Here is a 19,252-nt window from a genome sequence, read left to right as displayed (position 1 = left end):
GTGAGACATAGAGAGGTCTTGGGTTCAGATGTAGCCTCAGACACTTTCCAGCAGTGTGATCTTGGGCAAGTCACTTAATCCCCATTGCTTAGCCCTTACCATTCTTCTGCCTTGGAATCAATATACTATTGATTCTAAGGAGGAAGGTAAGGATTATAAAAAGAATTAACTGAAAGAACTAGGATGCAAAGGTACTAGAGTATGTCTTTAGGTTTGATACTTCTTAATTCTAAAGTTTGAAGTGAACCCTTGAGTACTTCCTTTATTTTCCCATTTTCTTTTCCAGATTTGATGAGTCTTATACTTATCTGTCACAATCTTGAATAGCCTCCTGTAAATCTTTAACAGATGTACTCTAGGCTACATTTGAATTGGAAAGATAAAGAGCAGGACTCACTTGTAGACAATAGTGTTTCTCTGGTAGGTTCTTAGTTAGAAAGTTTAAACTCTTGACTACTGCTACTTGCAAAATGCTGCTTCTTCCAAAAGCCCTCTCTCTCTCTCTTACTCTCTGTCTCTCTCTGTCTCTATCTCTGTCTCTGTCTCTCTGTCTTTGTTTCTATCTGTCTCTCTCTTTTTCTTTAAAGCCTTGCCTTCTACCTTAAGAATTGATACAAAGTATTGGTTCAAGGCAGAAATGGAGTAAGGGCTATGCATTTGGGTTTAGGTGACTTGCCCAAGGTCACACAGCTAGGAAGTAATCATTAATCCACCAAATATTCTTCAGTTGGATTTAATTCACTAAGTGCCTGCTATGTACACCAGGCATGGCATTAAACTCTGCTAATACAAAGTAAAAAAAAAATGGAAATGGCTCCTGAAAAGAGTAACATGTACAGAGATGAGAAGAGACACAATAGATATCAAACTTTGTTGGAAAAGTAGGGAGAATGCACCAACAAGTGAGATGATAATTAAAGGGAAATATATTTCAGTATATTTCAGTATAAGGTAAGACTTTTAAAGAATTAGGTTCCTAACAAATGTGGAATAAGGGGCATCTAGGTGGCACAGTGGCTAGAGCACCAAGCTGGAGTCAGGAGGAGAACCTAGATTCAAATCTGCCCCTGAAAGGTTCCTAGCTGTGTGAACCTGGGCAAGTCATTTACTTGTTTGCTTTGCCCTTGCCCTTCTGTTTTAGGATTGCTACTAAGACAGAAAGTTACAAAACAAAACAAATGTGAATTGCCTTGCCTTGGGAAACAGAAGCCCCTCTATTCCATCCCGATGTAATGAGAGGATTCAATCCCACTAGAAAGCAAAGGTCAATCTAGTCCAATCACTTATCTAAACTTGAATCTTAATCCAAAGATATTGCTTGTCTGTTTCTCCCTCTCCTTCCCCCCTACCCCTCCCACCTCCCCCACCCCTACCCAGGTTTCCTGAGTATCATCACCAAATAAGGGACATTCCTATATAGACATATTTCATTGGGGTGTGTATCCAGGGAATTAAAAAAAAGTTTAACACTTATTTAATCCCCAATCATGAAAGATATTATTTTTATTTATTAATGAATTAACAAGCATTTTTCAAAGATTATGTGCCAAGAATTAGGAGATGTCCTGGGAATACAAATTCAAAGAATGAAACAATTTTTCTCAACAAGCTTACATTCTACTGTTAGACTAAAGAAATAAAAACATAAATAAAATTAATTAATTAAAAAGTTAATGCATAAGAACTAAACTTTATTTTAAGAATACAATTTAAAAATGTGAAACAAAATAAAATGCTTGATTAAAATTTTTAATTAAAAAATTTTAAAAAGATATAAATCTGTGCTTTTACATTTTGGGTATCTTCTGAATGCATGTCTATCGTCATTAGGAAGTGTTGAAATACCAGGAAAGACAGAAGTGTTGGGAGTTTCAAAAACTGAAAGATTTATCTTTATAGGAAGTTATATACACACTTATTTCTCATAAGGCAATATCCTTACTGTCTATTCAAAATGCTCACATTTGGTTTTTAGTTACCTAAATGAAAATTAACCTAATTCTATTAGAAGCTTGAACCTTTCTGTTGTTATTTGATTTGAGACTAAGAGTTGGCTTCTTAAAAATCAAACAGATGAGGAAGATGAAGAAAAACATTAGCAAAATGGACTCATCTACTACAGTTAACTTCATTTAACAAAACATCTGAAAGTAAAAGGAATCATATAAATATTCCTTCCTGGTATGGTGCAGAGAAGGAAATATTCTGAGTTAGAAATACTAATTGATATTGATTAGCATCAGAAGATCAGTTTATATTGCTGGATCATGGCATGGAACTTCTTCTACAAGATGTCTTCCTTAAAGGAATTTTATACAGAAGGAAAGGTTTTATTAATATCGGTACATCAAAATATATATCGTTGGGATTGTCCATTTGGTGGGAGCTGGATTCTGCATCTGTCAAATCACTATATTCTTGCTTCAAGTCTTGGATGCCAGCATGGAGTTCCATCAACAATTTAATGAGTATCTGATCCAAGCATCGGACCTCCATCTGTAAAAGAAACAAAACCACTCTCTTTAAGGATGTCTCCAAGGTAGACTCTGCCTAATGAAGGCAACCCTGGACAAATGATGACAGTGGTGTGGTGGTGGTTTGTCTTTAGCATCTTCAGACTTCATTTTGGCATACTTTTCCTGCTCATGCCCCCAAACAAAGTGCCCAATCATCTATTTAGACACTTCATCCAAGTCTTCACTTCAATGACTTGTTACTTTGGTTTCCTATATTCCCTGAATGTTTACTTTTTATATATGTCCATTCTTCCTACAGATACTGTGTAGAATGGTAGAAGATTGTTCCCCAGGTTTTTTGGGGCAGAATGCTTTATTACCATTGTCCATAATGCTATGTCATCTCCATCAATATTTATTTTTTGACCTAATTGGGTCTAATGACTCAATAGTGAGGACCAAAAACAAACTGGAAGGGACATGTGAGCTATAGTTTTAAAATTCAGACCTGCAGAGTACCATGAATCTGAGACCTTAGTAGTCATTCTCTAGATGTCTCAACAATTTGAGGGTCTCAACCAAATTGGGGGTACCATAGAGTTGGTGCTGGGCTGCTAGGTGGTACAATTGATAGAGTACCTGCTCAGAGGCACAGAGACCATCTTTTCGAGGTTAAATCCAGCCTCAAATACTAGCTGTGTAACCTTGGGCAAGGCACTTAATGCTACTTGCCTCAGTTTCCTCATCTGTAAAGTGGGGGACCCTGGAGAAGGAAGCAGCAAACCACTCTAGTATCTTTGTCAAGAAAACCCTGAAATGGAGTCATGAAGAGTCAGACATGGAAATAAGTGAACCAAAAGAAAGAGTTGGTGCTGTCCTTCCTCCCAACAAAAACTGTTGTTTTCCCTTAAGAAAAAACAAACAAACAAAATGAAACTCAGAACACAGATGGGTATCATGAAGGTCAAATTCTGTCTCCGGACTAGAGTTGTTTTCCTTTGCTTTAAGTTGTGGTATCAGGACTTACCTGAGCATTCACTGTGGAGATAGGAAAAAAAGGGATCAAAATCTCTGAAGCTGACAAGCCTTATCATTGTCTACCTATTTTGGCAGCAAGGGTCCTGTCTTTCACCTTGGTACTGCTAGTTGACAGGCCAGAGCCTCCAGACTCTTCTCTTCTGATAGTTATATAATTAACTTAAAATGAATTGTTCTGGTAGAAGACTTCTATCTTTTTTGTGTGTTCATTATTAACTAGGAATATTGCACCAGGGAGATTTATTTGGCTAGAGCATACTGAAATTACTTGCATCAATGAACTGTATTGTAGGTGAATTTCTCCATAAATTATGTAGTTGGGAATTCAAAAATAACCAGGTAGCAAAGCTTTGAAAACTCAGTCATGCTGAATTTTCCCATTTGATTTGATTTTGCTTTACTTGAGTCTTCAGGTGATTCGACTGTCTCCTTTGGAAAAAGATTGTGAAGAGAAACTCAAATAAAATGGAAAAACAGGCCCCAAACTTCAAGTGTCCATCATCTCAGTATATTTGGGGCCATGGAAAAATGATTTTTTTGGCATCTTGGTTTGTGCTACCGAGGGAATTCTTCAAAAGTATGACATATAATTATATAAGAAGAATGAGGTAAGAAATAATCACAGCTGAATTTAGCTTTGAAATTTATTCCTATAATATACTCTTCTCATCAATAATATCAATATTGGAAATATCCATTCCACTGGTATTTTCAACCTTTGTGCTCCCATTTTTGCTTAGTAATAGTACTCCAAACAGTCATTCTAAGGGGGCAGGTGGGTGGCTCAGTGGAAAGAGAGCTAGGCCTAGAGATGGGAGGTCCTGGGTTCAAATCTGGCCTCAGACATTTCCTAGCTGTGTGACCCTGGGCAAGTCACTTATCCCCCATTGCATAGCCCTTACTGGTCTTCTGCCTTGGAACCAATACACAGTACTAATTCCAAAATGGAAAGTAAGGGTTTTTTTTTTTTAAAGAGTCATTCTAATATTTTTATATAATTATTATAAAAAAGGAGGGGAGAAAACATGGTTCAGTGGTTAGAGAGCAGAATTAGAGATATATTCTGGGATCAATGTCATATACAATGGATAGAGGTCCTGTCTTCGTCAGGACAATATGGATTCAAAATCTGTTTCAGAAATTTAGCTGTGTGATATTGAGCAAATCATTTATCATGATTATCTCAGTTTTTTCAATAACTCAACAAACTTGTGAGTTTTAAAAGAGATAATATATTTAAAGTGTTTTGCGTATTTATACCATTATACAGATGCCAATTATTATTTTTTCTAAACCCTTTCCTTCCATCTTAGAATCAGTATTATATATTGATTCCAGGGCAGAAGAGCAGTAAGGGCTAGGCAATAGGGGTTAAGGGACTTGCCCAGGGTCACATAGCTAGGAAGTGTCTGAGGTCAGATCTGAACCCATGACCTCCTATCTCTATCCTATCTTAATCCACTGAGCCACTTCCCTTTGCCCCATGCCAATTGTTCTTAACATTTGCATCACTAACTTTTTCAATATAAAATGCATGTAATAATATCTACCTAGTCACATGGAGACTTAATATAGGCGTTTGCTAGTTACTTAGAGATTCCTAGGTGCTCCAGGAGTGCCAAGAATTATTTTTATATAAAAAACACATTAGGACATTTACACAGCAAGGCTTCTAAGGTCTAAGAAGAAATTGAAAATAAACCACCTAATGCTAATAGAGATTACCTGCAAATTTCCACTTCTTTCCACTTCATTAAATAGCCTTAAAATTCTCTTCCTCACCATAGAAGTATTATGGTCCAGCTTCCTGTCCAGGAGATGCATTTAAACTGAAATTCAGCAACCATTTATGCTGATCTTAGAAAAATTAAAATTGCAAATAACTGGAAGGGTGATGGAATGATAAATGTTGAATATTTGCATTTGGTTGGATATTTACCAATGACAACTTATGCATGAGAAGTAGCTAGGGCATTCAGAATGGATCTGCAATTGCATTGGATTAGAGGTATAAGAATTCAGAGAAGGAGACTGATGAAGACATAACAGAGAGCCTAGAGCTGTGTTGGTGAAGATATGGCACATATTCCCTGGTGTGCAGGAGGGGGCTACTCTGTTTCCCCTATCTTCCAAATCTGATATATTTTTTGCATTCCCAACAGAAGCAGCCCAACAGGAGCGCTTCCTCCCTCTACTCCCTGGGGTAATGTAGCCGGCTCACAGGCAGCCTGAAGGTGCAGTTTGGGCACACAATCTCTAAAAGGTTCACCAATGTTGGGCTAGAGGGTACATTAGCACTCCTAAGATATTAAAAGACCAAGAAAAAGGTCTTTAACATATTGGGCATACCCCCTATATACAACCTAAAGAAAACTTGGAGAAAATTTTCACAGGGTGATATAAGATTTAAATTAATATCTAATAACTCCAACTATTATATTTTATAAGATTTATTAATAATCATTTGAAGAAGAGGAAATAAAAAAGACAAAAAGTAAAAAGCCTGAGTAAAGAGAAGTTTTCCCAACCACAGTGGAGAAGAGAGAGAATGTGGGTTACAGAAACTTTATCTTCAAAATGTAAGGACATAATGTGAGGAAGAAAGTGGGATTCTGGGAAATGGAGTCCTGGAGTACAAAATTCCAATTACATAGTGAGAAGGCTTAATGGAGTAGAAATTGACATTTGTGAAAGGATTACTTAAGCTAATGTAATTACAGATTTACCAGAGTACCAAAATATGCATTGTCTTTTTAAAAAGTTTCCATATTCCCCTCTTGATGCATATTTAGCTTATAGTCCACTGAATCTCCAGCTTCCTTGCCCCCCCCCCCCTTAACCCTTATCTTCTATCTTAATATCAATTATAAGAGGGAATAGTGGTAAGGGCTAGGCAATTGAGGTAAAGTGACTTGCCTAGGGTCACACAACTAAGAAGTATCTGAGGCCATATTTCAACCCAGGACCACCTGTTTTCAAGTTTTTTTTGTTTTCCCCAACATGAACTAACATCTAGTTGTATTTTCTTCCTTCTAAATTTAATCTGCATTATTAAATTTTCTCCTTGATTAAAAAAATAGCACAACTATTATCTTCTGCCATATAATTTATGCTAAGTACTGGTTCTAAGGCTGAAGAGTGGTAAGAGCTGGCCAGCTGAGGTTGTGACCTGCCTATAGACATACGTCTAGGAAGTGTCTGAGGCCTGATTGGAACTCAGGACCTCCCTACTCTAGGCCTCGTTCTCTATCCACTGATTCACCTAGTGGTCCCTCCATTAATTTTCAAAGTTTAGACAATTAACAAAGCAATAAATGAAGTTCTGACAGATGGTTCATTTTTCAGTTGTGTCTGACTCTTTGTGATCCTATTTGGGATTTCTGTGGCAGAGCTACCTAAATGGGTTGCCATTTCCTTTCTGTCTCCAGGCCTGGCTCTCTATTCACCATGCCACCTAGCTGCTCCATTGGTAGCAATGACCTTTCCCCTAGGTATACCATGTTCTCACTGAAAATTTATTTTTTATTTTTTAAATGTCTTGATTTGCATGTGAATTGGATTTATTAATTTTGAACTGAAAATTTTTATTTAATTAATTAATTTAGAGTATTTTTCCATGGTTCCATGATTCATGTTCTTTCCCTCTCCTCTCCCCATACCCTCAAGAGTCAACGAGCAATTCCGCTGGGTTTTACGTGTGTCATTGGTCAAAACCTATTTCTATATTATTGATATTTGTACTTGGGTGATTGTTTAGCACCCACATCCCCTATCATATCCCCATCAACTCATGTGATTGAGCAGTTGTTTTTCTTCTGTGTTTCTACTTCCACAGTCCTTTCTCTGGATCACACTGAAAATTTAACCATTGACTCTTTTGATCTGTTTTGAGCTGGTTTTAGCATCCTGATATATAACCAATTTTGGAACTACTTGATATACTATTTCTTCTGTTCTCCCCAGACATGTTCTAGACTTAATGAAATGTTTTTGGTTATGGATCAACACCATCCCCAGAGAGGCTAAGTCTGAGACATTCATGGGCTCATTTAGAGCTGGGAGAGACCTTCAGGGCTGTTGAGTCCAACTTCCTCATCTTGTTGCCGAGGTTACGAAAATCCAAAGAGGGTCAATGCTTAGCCCAGAGCCTACAATTAATTTGACTAGGGTTTCAAATGCATTATCTACCCGAGTCCAAGTCTAGTACTTGAAACACTATACCACCCAGCCTCAGCTGTTCACTTGGTTACTCTTATTACAAACTGCACCTTTTGGGGTAATGTTTATATACTTATCATACCTATTCGGGAAATACAATGAGTCTGCCAACCACTCCAAATATCCATGGTCTAGCCCATTGGTATCCAGGTACTCACAACAAAACAAAGTACATTCTATTCTTGTGGCTATCAGAGGCAAATAAATACTTTCTGAAGAGCAGAAGCAAAGATGCCATAAGTAGATGGAAATGTGGCCAAACTCCAAAGTTTCAATATGTCATGCCACTTCTTGTAAATAGAAAGCAATCCAGAAAACCCAAACCTGGTTGCTTCGTTGTTGAGAAGCCATTAGGCACATGTTCACTCATCAGAGTCTAATTTAGCAAAGAAAATATGTATAGTATTTGCATTCCAATCAGGACCATTACAGACCTGCACAAAATCTCAGATCCTGGAACACTTTTGCAGGCTGATGATACCCAGGAGACCACACATGCTAGGTCAAGCTAGTTCCTTATTGCAATTAAAAAAAAAAAAGAATAATTCTTAGGACAATGTATAACAAATGAGGAAAAGAGTTGTTTGCTTGCTCACCTCAGGACTATTTTTATGAGATGGGGATGTAGGATAATCCTGGCATTATCCATAATTTATTGCCAATGGGCCGTAAAATGCAAAAACATTAATTTTTACAATGGGCTCTCATTATTTAAAATGTTTTGCCTGTTTTCTATGAAAAGCTCCCTCACAGATACTGGATTATTTACAAGGTAGCTGATGAACAGCTGTGAAGACTTTAGCAATTACAAAATTGGAGGGCAATAAAAAACGTATCAGTAATTTGCTTAGAAGACATTTTTAGTCCCACAACCTCTGTGCTGCATTAAGAATGAAACAGGGAAATGGCATTTATGCAACACATTCAAAATTGAACTGTGCAAATTTAATTCAAATGGAGTTCCAGGGAGAACATGCTGTAAGGGGTTTTGAAATTGGAGAGCAGACTCATCGAATGCTACAGCTGGAAGGGACTTTGGAGAATATCTTACCCAATCCTTTCATTTGACAGATGAAACTTAGAGGCCTAGACTTGCCCATGGACACAGATGTAACAGAGTTGGGATTAGAACACAGATTTTTAGACTCCAGATTGAATGTGCTCTAAAATAGTCCTTTAGTAACTTGTGAGCTAGTCACCAATAGTATTAAAATCTATAATTTTATTCCCAGCATGAATTAATAATTTACATGTATTAAAATATTTTGTCATTGGTGTTAACACCAACAATAACACCAGTTAAGTGTACTTCCTCTGAGGGTTTCTTTTTAATTAATATTTAACAAATGAGAGTGTAATTTATAATGAGCTAGGTCCTGAGAAAGAACCAGAACCAGATTGCATTTGGGATATTACAAGAATCAATCAAGAAACACTTTTAAATGCCTACCATCTACTAGGCATGGTCAGTCGGTCAGTTTCTAAGAATGAATAAAAAAAGAGGTCAGCCAGGTGGCTCAGTGGATAGAGAATCAGGCTTGGAGATGGGTGGTTCTGGGTTCAAATATGGCTTCAGATTCTTCCTAACTGTGTGACTCTGGGCAAGTCACTTAAATCCTAATTGTCTATCCCTTACCAGCTCTTCTGTCTTGGAACCAATACTTGATATCAATTCTAAGAGAGAAGGTAAGGGTTTTAAAAAAGAATATATTAAGCACTATGTCTCAAGCACAAGGCTAATAGAGATACTAGAACTAGGGTGCATTATTTTCCTGGTAAAGACAATAACTAAAATAAAATAGATACATTCAAGATACATACAGAGTTGATGGAAGGTTATCTTAGACGGAAAATGCTAGTCATGATGGGGAGTGGAAAAGTCTCTAGTGTTTCTGAATTGCCAGCTGTCACAACATTACTTCACTATATTGTCTATAAGGCCATTGTCTCTTGGTGATATTATATGGCTGTCAATTATATAACATAATGACCTCAGAAGAATTCAATTGCAAATTTAGCTCATTTCAAATGATGTTTTAAATGAAATGATATGTAAGCTCCTTGAGATCAGGTATTATTTCTCTCTGTCTCTGTCTCTTTCTCTATCTGTCTCTCCCTCCCTCTCTCCCTCTCTCTGTGTCTCTGTCTTTCTTCTCTGTCTCTCTTCTCTCTCTGACTCTCTTCTCTCTGTCTCTGTCTCTCTTTTCTCTCTGTCTCTCTCTGTCTCTCCCTCCCTCTCTCCCTCTCTCTGTCTCTCTCTCTGCCTCTCTTCTCTGTCTCTCTTCTCTCTCTGTCTCTGTTTCTCTGTCCCTGTCGCTGTCTCTGTCTCTGTCTCTCTCTGTCTGCCTGTCTGTCTCTTCCCTCTGTCTCTCTATTGCTCCCCCCGCCCTTCTCTTCCCCTGAAGTCATAAGTATGGAGTCTTGCACACATGGTAGTTTTTCTTTTTTAAAGAAATGCATGGAATTAGAGTACAATGGACAATGAAGGGACAAATAGTGTGTATAAATAGTTGACGGTACCTTGAATTCTGGTTTGTACCAGAACAGTATCTTTTATAAGATACTATTGAGGATTGGGGTGATCAGAAAAGGAAAGGGGGGGGCCAATCATATATGGAAAATAAAAGACAGTAGACAGTTCCAGGGGTACAATGATAACCTCAAGAGATAAAATGAATAGGAAAGATGCCACCAACATGCTGAGGAGATCCTCTCTGAAGAATTTGAAATAGTAATACTAAAAATAATTGTTAGTTTGTCAAGTGTTTTACTTTACATACATTTTCTAAACCATTTGGACCTATGCAAATTTACCTTGCATCCTGTTTGTATTTTGTACATGTGGTCCAACCCTTGCTTATGAAGAAGGGAGACTCGAGCCCACACTGTCTCAGTTTCCTAGTCTGGTGCTATCTTTGAACTTAGCTTCCTGACTCTATTGACCTTTTCTGATTCTTCTTTGCAAGACTTCATACTGTTTGTCTCCTTCTGAATATTCTCTTCATCAGGTTTTCATGATACTCCTCTGTCCTGCTTCTCCTACTATCTGTCTATTATTTCTCTCTCTATTATTTTCATTTTTTGGATGAGGAAACTGAAGCAAAAGGAGGTTAAGTGACACAAAGGTAAAAAAGCTGTAAGGGTCTGAGGCAGGATTTGAACTCAGGTCTTCCCAAGTCCATGCCCAGCAGTAGTATGCCACTTATATATATCTTGATAACAACCAGTAAAATAGCCATTATTGGTTGTTATGTGATTATTAGTGCCATTATATAGATGAGAAGACTGAGGCTCAGAGAATAAGTAACTTGCCCATAGTTAGTTTTAGAAGTCCAATTTGAATCTAAATCTTCCTGAGTATAGTTTTGGCACTCTGTCTTACTACTCCATGGTACCTGTTTACTTGTAACACATTTGTCAGTCTGAGAAATCCTTCCCTCCAGGAAATAGCATAATTTTGGGTATCCCATATGCCTTATACATTGTAGATATTCCCACATATATTTTTCATGAATAATAACTACCATTTATTTAGTACTTTAAGGTCTGAAAAATGCTTTACATATATTATCTCATTTGCTCTCCATAACAACCTCGTGGATCAGGTGTTATTATTTTTTCCCATTTTACATATGAGGAAACTGAGGTTAATAGATGTTAAGTGACTTGCTTAGTCACAGCTAGTATGTGTCAGGGATGGGACAAAAACTCAGTTTCTTTTCACCCTGAGGCCAGTAATCTTTCCTTTAGGTCACCTATGATTTTGGCTAATGCTGGGTGACATCTTAATACTCAGAAGGAAAGGGGAAAATCATGTCCATCAATATGTAGGCATATTGTCTATAAAATTCCAGCTTATCTAGGTGTTTCCAAATAATGGGAAATGGTGGCATCATAAGAACATCCAAATGTCTAAGAGAAATGTTCACTTTTTATCTAGGAACTGTGTTGTCATAGCTTTTTGGATTTAGAAAGCGGGCCAAATATATTTCTTTCAGTATGAAAGCTGGACTAGGGCAGTCTCCCTTGGCGACTGGGGCAGAGGGTAGGGAGGAAATCAAATTGTCAAGGGCAGCTTGCTTCATGCTCCAATAGTCCAATATCATTAGCGGTGGAAGTTTTGGTCCTGGTTCTACAAGCTGTCAAAAGAATAACCAAGTTTTCTTTGCAATGCCCTCAAAACTCATCAGTCCCAATTCTTAATTTGGGCACGTCTGCCATTTTAAAAGAAACTAGACTCCTTAGTTCATAGCCACAGGCAAGATAAGAATGTGTAAACTCTATTTTGCTAAGCTCAAATAATTCCTAGTACTAGGTGGAATTCTTTCTGTTGAAAATTACACATCTCAAGTTGCTCTCCAAACTGTTGTCCTAAGGACTCTAAATAAAGCAGACATTGTAAGCCCTTGAAAGTTTGTACTTAAAGATTCAGGACTTTTTGTTTCCAGCTAAAGGCTTAAGCCTTACCTTCTTAAAATCAGGAAAACAGAAAACCCCCAAGCCCCTCTTTATGAATGTCTTATGAATCAGTGGATCCTTCACCCGCCCCCCCCCCCCTGTTTTTTCTTTGCTTAGTAATTCACATTCATTTTTCTCCATGAGATTCATGTTTAAACATGATTACAGGAAGATAGTAACTGTTATGAAGCAGCTTTTTATTTTGATGCTGTAAATAAATAACTGCAATATTATCTGATGCCCATAGTCAACCCAATTTAGACTGATTTCTTCAGTGAAATGGGAGTCCAATGTCTAGGTTGATGACCAGTCATTTCTTTTAAGCAAAACTAAAAGTATGAATAAATGTTGTCATGAATAATTTAGTTTCCCTTCTAAGGTAAGAACTAAGTTATTTAGGATGGCTTTGTTGTTAGAGGTATTTTCTTTCTGTTGAAGTGTTAAAACAGTCCCTCAAAGAACTGAGCAGAGATTAATTTGGCATATTAAAATATGCTGGCCAGGTTCCAAATGGATCCTATATCCAGCACATATTTCTGTTGCATCTACTACATGGAAGGCATTATACCAGCACTATACAGAGTATGAGGAAATAATACATATAATCCCTCCCTTCTTGGGGTTTACGTTCTAGTTGAAGAAGTAAAACATATATCTGATTTAATTCAATAAGCAGTACTATGAGTAAGGGGCTAGGGATACAAAAATAAAACCAACCAACAAAAAACAGTTTTGCCTTAAAAGAAATTGTATTCCCCTAGATGACATGGCATAGATGGTGCAGTGGATAGAATGCTGGGCCTGGGGTCAGGAAGACTCATTTTCTTGAGTTCAAATCTGGCCTTAAACCCTTGCCAGCTGTGTGATCCTGGGCAAACCAATAAACTCTGCCTTAGTTTCCTCATCTGTAAAATGAGTTGGAGAAGGAAATGACAAACCACTACATTATCTTTGCCAAGAAAACCCCAAATTAGGTCATAAAAATTCAGCTGAAATGACTGAACAACAGCAACAGTGTGTGTGTGTGTGTGTGTGTGTGTGTGTGTGTGTGTGTGTAGAATAGGAATTTACATGGGATTTTTAAGGCCTGCAAAGTACTTTACATGATCCTTTCAACAGCCTCATGAGGCACTATTGATATGCCCATTTTATAGATGAGGAAATTGAGGCAGACAGAAGTTAAGCTACTTGCTCAGGGGCATATGGCTAATAAATATCTGAGGCAGGATTTGAACTCTATTCTTCTTAACTCCAACTCCGGTCTCTATTAGCAAATACATGATAATTTTAGGAGGAGGAAGAGCTAACAACTACAAAGGTTAGGCAAGATTTCCTTGAGGAGGGAACTCAAGAAGGGAGCCTTAAGTAGGTAGGGAATCATCATGGAGTGGGGTTGGGGGTGGTTGGTGCTTTTAACTCTTTAATGACCACATCCCTTTTCCCTTGGTGATGGATGAGAGAGTCTTAACCCCAGGCTTGGAGTAGCAGTCTGTTGGAGTCCCATTGGAGAGGGAAGGAAAGTTGTTTAATCTATTTATAGAGCTTTTTTGGTTTGCATTTTTTTTGGTTTAAAAATTGGAACTGTTCTCAAATATATAATCTTAGAAAGCTGTTTTGGAGACAATGATGGGGGAATTAACTTGCTCAGGCTAATAAAGTTCATACACATTAAAGGCATTGATTCCAAGACCAAAACTTTTCCAAAGACAGAGTCCAGCAAACGACATCCCTCACTAGCTGCTTGTTTTAGTAGGCTCTGAGCTAAAGAATGCCATTCCTTCTAGGTTTGCCATTCATTCTATGTTTCTCATCTCTAACATGAAAGTAATGATGTCTGTAAAAATGACCTCACAAGAGAGGCAGCATTTTCTAGGACAAGGGTTCACACACTGGAATGAAGGAAAGGAGAAGAAACTAAAAGGGGAGGAGGGCAAATCAGGGCCTGCTTTTGTCTACCAGAGCTAAGAATGGTTTTTACTTGTAATCCCTTATTTAAAAACCCATGGGTACGGGACTCTTTCCTTATTGGTGGAGATGAATGGGGGGTTGGGGTTGGCAAGAGGTAAGGGCTTCAGTTCTCAGCCAGTCCCCCTCTGGAGGCAAGAGTTCTCTCCGAGTCCCTTTCAGGACTTTCCATGTGAGAGTCTTCTTTGGGGTTGAATTGACATTTAACTTTAAAAAGGAAGATGGAAGAGGCCAAAGTCACTTCAGGCTGCTGAAGGAAAAGACTCTGGGAAGACATAATAGAGCTGGCAGTCTCCATCACATCCTTGAACCCAGCCCACTACTCTAGAGACTTTAGGAAGCTTTCCCTTGGGTGAGATCTAAGACCCTTTCTTGGTTGAACTGCGTTATCTGCTTTACACTATTGTCTGGGAGTTAAATGGCGCCTTGGATGGAGAGTCAGGAAATCTCATCTTCCTCAGTTCAAATCTGGTCTCAGGCACTTACTGGCTATGTGACCCTGTGCAAGCCACTTAACTTTCATTGTCCAGCCTATACCACCCTTCTGCCTTAGAACATATATATATATGCATGTGTTTGTGTATTGATTTTAAGACAGAAGGTTAAGGGTAAAAAAAAAGAAATACTAAATAACAATAGCCAGAATTTATATATCTTAATGTTTGCAAAGTATTTTGCAAGCATACCTTATTTGATCCTCACCACAACCCTGAGAAGTAGGTGCTAAAATTAGTCCCAATTTGTGGATGAGGAAACAGGAACAGAGAGATTACATATGGCCTCATTTCATCTTTACAACTCTGTAAGACAGAAGCTATTATTATACCCATTTTACAAAAGAGAACTTTGGGGTTGAGAGAGTGTAAATCACTTGCCTAAGGTCATATAGCTATTAAGGGTTTACAGAGATAATATTCAGACTGAATTCTTCCTGACTCTAAGTCCTGCACTCTATATATCCTTGTCACTGAGCTATCAATGTCCACTCATTTCTAGCAAGAAGGCAACAAGGACCCATTGGTTTGTTCATACCACAAGGGTTCAAGATAGAATTGTTAGAAATTCAAACATGGACTAGGCTGAAGTTTAAGATAGCTGTTTTGATTCTTTTTTAAATGGGATTTTGTAAGAAGTTGACCCAGTAAACAAAACCATAGGGAAGAAGGAAGAAAGGAAGGAAAGAAGGAAGTAAGGGAGGAAGGAAGAAAGGAAGGAAGGAAGGAAGGAAGACTTCCTAAAAATTGTACTTTGCCTAAAAATAAATTACAGTCGTCCCTTGCTATATTGTGGTTCACTTATGGCTTCACTGTATTGCTGCTGAGGGTGTGGTTAAGCATTTATACAATACCTACTATGTGCCTGGGGCTATGTGTCTTTCCTTCCTTCCTTCCTTCCCAGAATCAATTCTAAGACAGAAGAGCTGCAGGAGCTAAGCAATGGGGGTTAAGTGACTTGCCCAGGGTCACACAGCTAGGAAGTATCTAAGGCCAGATATGAGCCGAGGTCTTCCCTACTTCAGGCCTGGTGGTCTATCTACTGTACTACCTAACTGCCTCCAGGAACTTCCAAAAACACTTTTACATAATTTTTTTTTCCACACACAGTAATGAACTAATCCAAATGATTCTTATCTCTTCCTTTAAGCAGATCCAGTATAATCTTGGTAAACACATTCTAAACCAGAAGTCATGTTAGCAAGTACACAAAAAAGTAACAAAACCCTGCTTCTCTTTAAAAGCAGATCACAGTTAAATCATGTCACTAATCCAGACTGGCTTTCTTTCCATTCTAGTAATTAGTAACATTTTGTTGTATTGATATCTTTCCATATCAGATTCAATGTGAACAATTCCTGCTGTTAAGAAGCTAACACTCTATCAAAAGGAAAAGCATATGCATATGTTTTATGTGGCCAAAAATAAATATAAGAGAAATAAAAGTAACATAGAAGATAGTTAAGGATGGAAGGCATCTCACTCATGTCCTAGCTAATGTTGGCACTTTAGGAGTGCATGGGGACATACAGGGACCAAGAGCAATGCTGATGGGCAGGTCAGAGTCTCCTGCGGCGAATGAACATCCCCAGGTACTTTTCATCCTAGCAATGACAGCTGACCTGACAGCCTTTGTAGCCTCTGCTGTTATTTTGAATGAGTGCTTGACACTGCCACAACAATGCTCATTCCTGCCCAGGTCCTTTTGGATTCTAGGGTGCTGATACACTCCGGAGCAGAGATGCTTTGCATTTATGTTAGAGGTTAAGGGCCAACAAGAGCACCACAAAAGGCATAGAGAATAGAGGCAGTTTCTCAATGCTGAAGAAATGATGGGTTGGACACATGGGATGAATGAATGACAGTATGTAACAGAGAAGACACACACACAGATAGACAGATACAAAGACAGAGTCACAGAGAGACAGATTCAGATAGGCAGAGACATACACACACAAAGAGACAGAGCTGGAGAGAGATAGAGACATGAAGAGAGACAGAGACATACACACACAAAGAGACAGAGAGAGAGAGAGAGAGAGAGAGAGAGAGAGAGAGAGAGAGAGAGAGAGAGAGAGAGAGAGAGAGAGAGGCTTTTTAAGTACTATTGGTACAAAGTCCAATATGAAAACAATCCCTTCACTTAAGGACCTTACATTTGACTGGGAGGGATGATAGTTTTGGTACTTTAAAGGTTATAAAGCACATTTCATGCATTGCCTTTTAACCTTTAGATAATTTTTTGAGATCACCTAGGAAAGGATTGAGAGGAAGAATTTGTACCTAAAGCTTCTCGAAATTTAAATGTAGCACTCTACTTTGCTTTTCAAGAGTAATAACCCACATTTATAATGCACTTTAAGGACTTATAAGTACTTTACATATGATTATAAGGATCAAATGAGGATAAACTATGAGATAGGTGCTACTCTTATCTCTTTTATATATGTTAAGTGTGGGAGGCTTGGTGACTTGCCCAGAATTATGTAGCTAGTAAGTGTCTCAGGTGGGATTCAAACCCAGGGTTTTCTGACTCCCAAGTCCAGCACACATTCAGCTACTGTCAAGGGACTTGATGATTTGACTTCATTTTCCTTATCTGTAAAATGAGAAGGCTAGACTATTAATCAGTAAATCACTCAATCATTTGTCAAGCATCTACTCTGTGGCAAAGGATAGAAATGTAACCATGAAGATACTATGGGTACATATCAAAGTATATAAAAACATATATATATATATATGTCTATATTAGTTCTCTTTCTGTCTCTTCTCTTTTTCTTTATCTAAAATAAATGCAAGGTGGGAAGAGAGACTAAAATCAATCAAAAATCAAAAACAGAATCACACATTTATCATCTCCCTGCCCTTATCCTGGCTATCCCCAAGGCTTTTTAAATTTTTAAATTTACATTTTAAAATATTTTTCCATGTTTCCATGATTCATATTCTTTCCCTCTCTTCTTCCCTTCCCCCTCCCAGAGCCAAAATGCCATTCCACTGGGTTGTACAAATGTTATCACTTGATACCTATTTTCCATATTATTCATTTTTGCTATGGAGTGATCTTTTAAAGCCTAAATCCCAAATCTCACACACACACACACACACACACACACACACACACACACACACACACATATACATGTGATAAGTGATGTCATATGTTTTGCTTTTGCATTTCTACTCCCATAGTTCTTTCTCTTAATGTGGATAGCATTCTTTCCCATAAGTCCTTCAGGAGTGTCCTGGCTTGTTACATTGCTACTAGCAGCAAAGTCCATTACATTGGATTGTTCTACAATGTTTCATTTCTGTGCAATGTTCCTCTTGTTCTGCTCATTTCACATTGTATCAGTTCATTGAGGTTCTCCCAGTTCATGTAGAAATCCTCTAGATCATCATTACTTATAGCACAATAGTATTCCATCACCATCACATACCACAAATTGTACAGCCATTCCCCAATTGATGGGCACCCCTTGAATGCAGCTATGAATATTTTTGTACAAACATTTTTCCTTATTATCTTTTGGGGTATAAACCCAGCAGTGGTATGGCTGGATCAAAGGGTATGCATTCTTTTAAAGCCCTTTGGGCATAATTCCAAATTGCCTTCAGAATGGCTGGATCCCAAGGCTTTTTAGAATCCTTTTGGAATTTTAACTTACTTCATCAATTATCACCTTCTCTATGAAGCCTTACCTGATCTTCCCATTTGCTAGAAACTCCCCTTCCCTACAATCATCTTGTATCAATTTTATATCAATTTTGTATTTTAGGTACAGAGAACAGTAAATATAAATTGACCTCAGGTCCAGAAAGACTGGCCTCATGTTCCACCTCTGGCATATATTGGCTGTGGTAAGTCACTTAATTTTCCAGCATTCTATTCATTGTGCCACTTAGTTGTCCCTTATTAGAATTATAGACTGCTCAGATTTGCTAAGAGGCCAGCTGAGCTTTGTGTGAAGACATCCAAGGAGGTAAGCCCACCAACTCCTAAGGGAATTCATTCTACTTTTGGCAAGTTTTAATTGTTAGCAAGTTTTTCCTTACTTTAAACCACTAAATTTAAAAATGCCTCTTGCAACTTCTATGCATCAGACTCCCTGAGAGCAGGGACTTTTTTTTTTGCCTCTATTTGTATCCCCAGAACTTAGCAAGGTGCCTGGCACATAGTAGAAGCTTAATAGAGACTTAATAATTGTTGTCTTGACTTTTTGATTCGTGGCTCTCTATTTTCCTCCAGGATGCACTTCTAAGTCTCCTCTGGGACTTTCTTTACAATGTTTCAGGAATCTCTCCTCCCTAGAAGTTCATTCCAAGCCCTCAGCTTCACACATTGTCCTGTGTTCTTTGCTTCTCATTGCTTGATTCTTCCTAGAATCTCCATTTTTAAAGAGGATGCCCAGGATGCTTATGTCTTCATTTCTCTCAAGGTTACATCCCTGACTGTCCTCCTGGACTTTATTTACAATTTCTCCCAATCCCTCCATTGGATACCTTCACCTTTCCTACTATCTTTCCAGTTTGCTTTTATATATAGTTTTCTTCCATTAGAATATAAGCTCCTTGAGGGCAGGGGCTTTCTTTCTGCTTGTATTTATATTCCCAGAACTT

This window comes from Monodelphis domestica, chromosome 3 (assembly GCF_027887165.1).
Source record: "Monodelphis domestica isolate mMonDom1 chromosome 3, mMonDom1.pri, whole genome shotgun sequence".
Lineage (NCBI taxonomy): Eukaryota > Metazoa > Chordata > Mammalia > Didelphimorphia > Didelphidae > Monodelphis > Monodelphis domestica.
The sequence above is the reverse complement of the archived record's forward strand: the minus strand, read 5'-3'. Positions refer to the sequence as shown.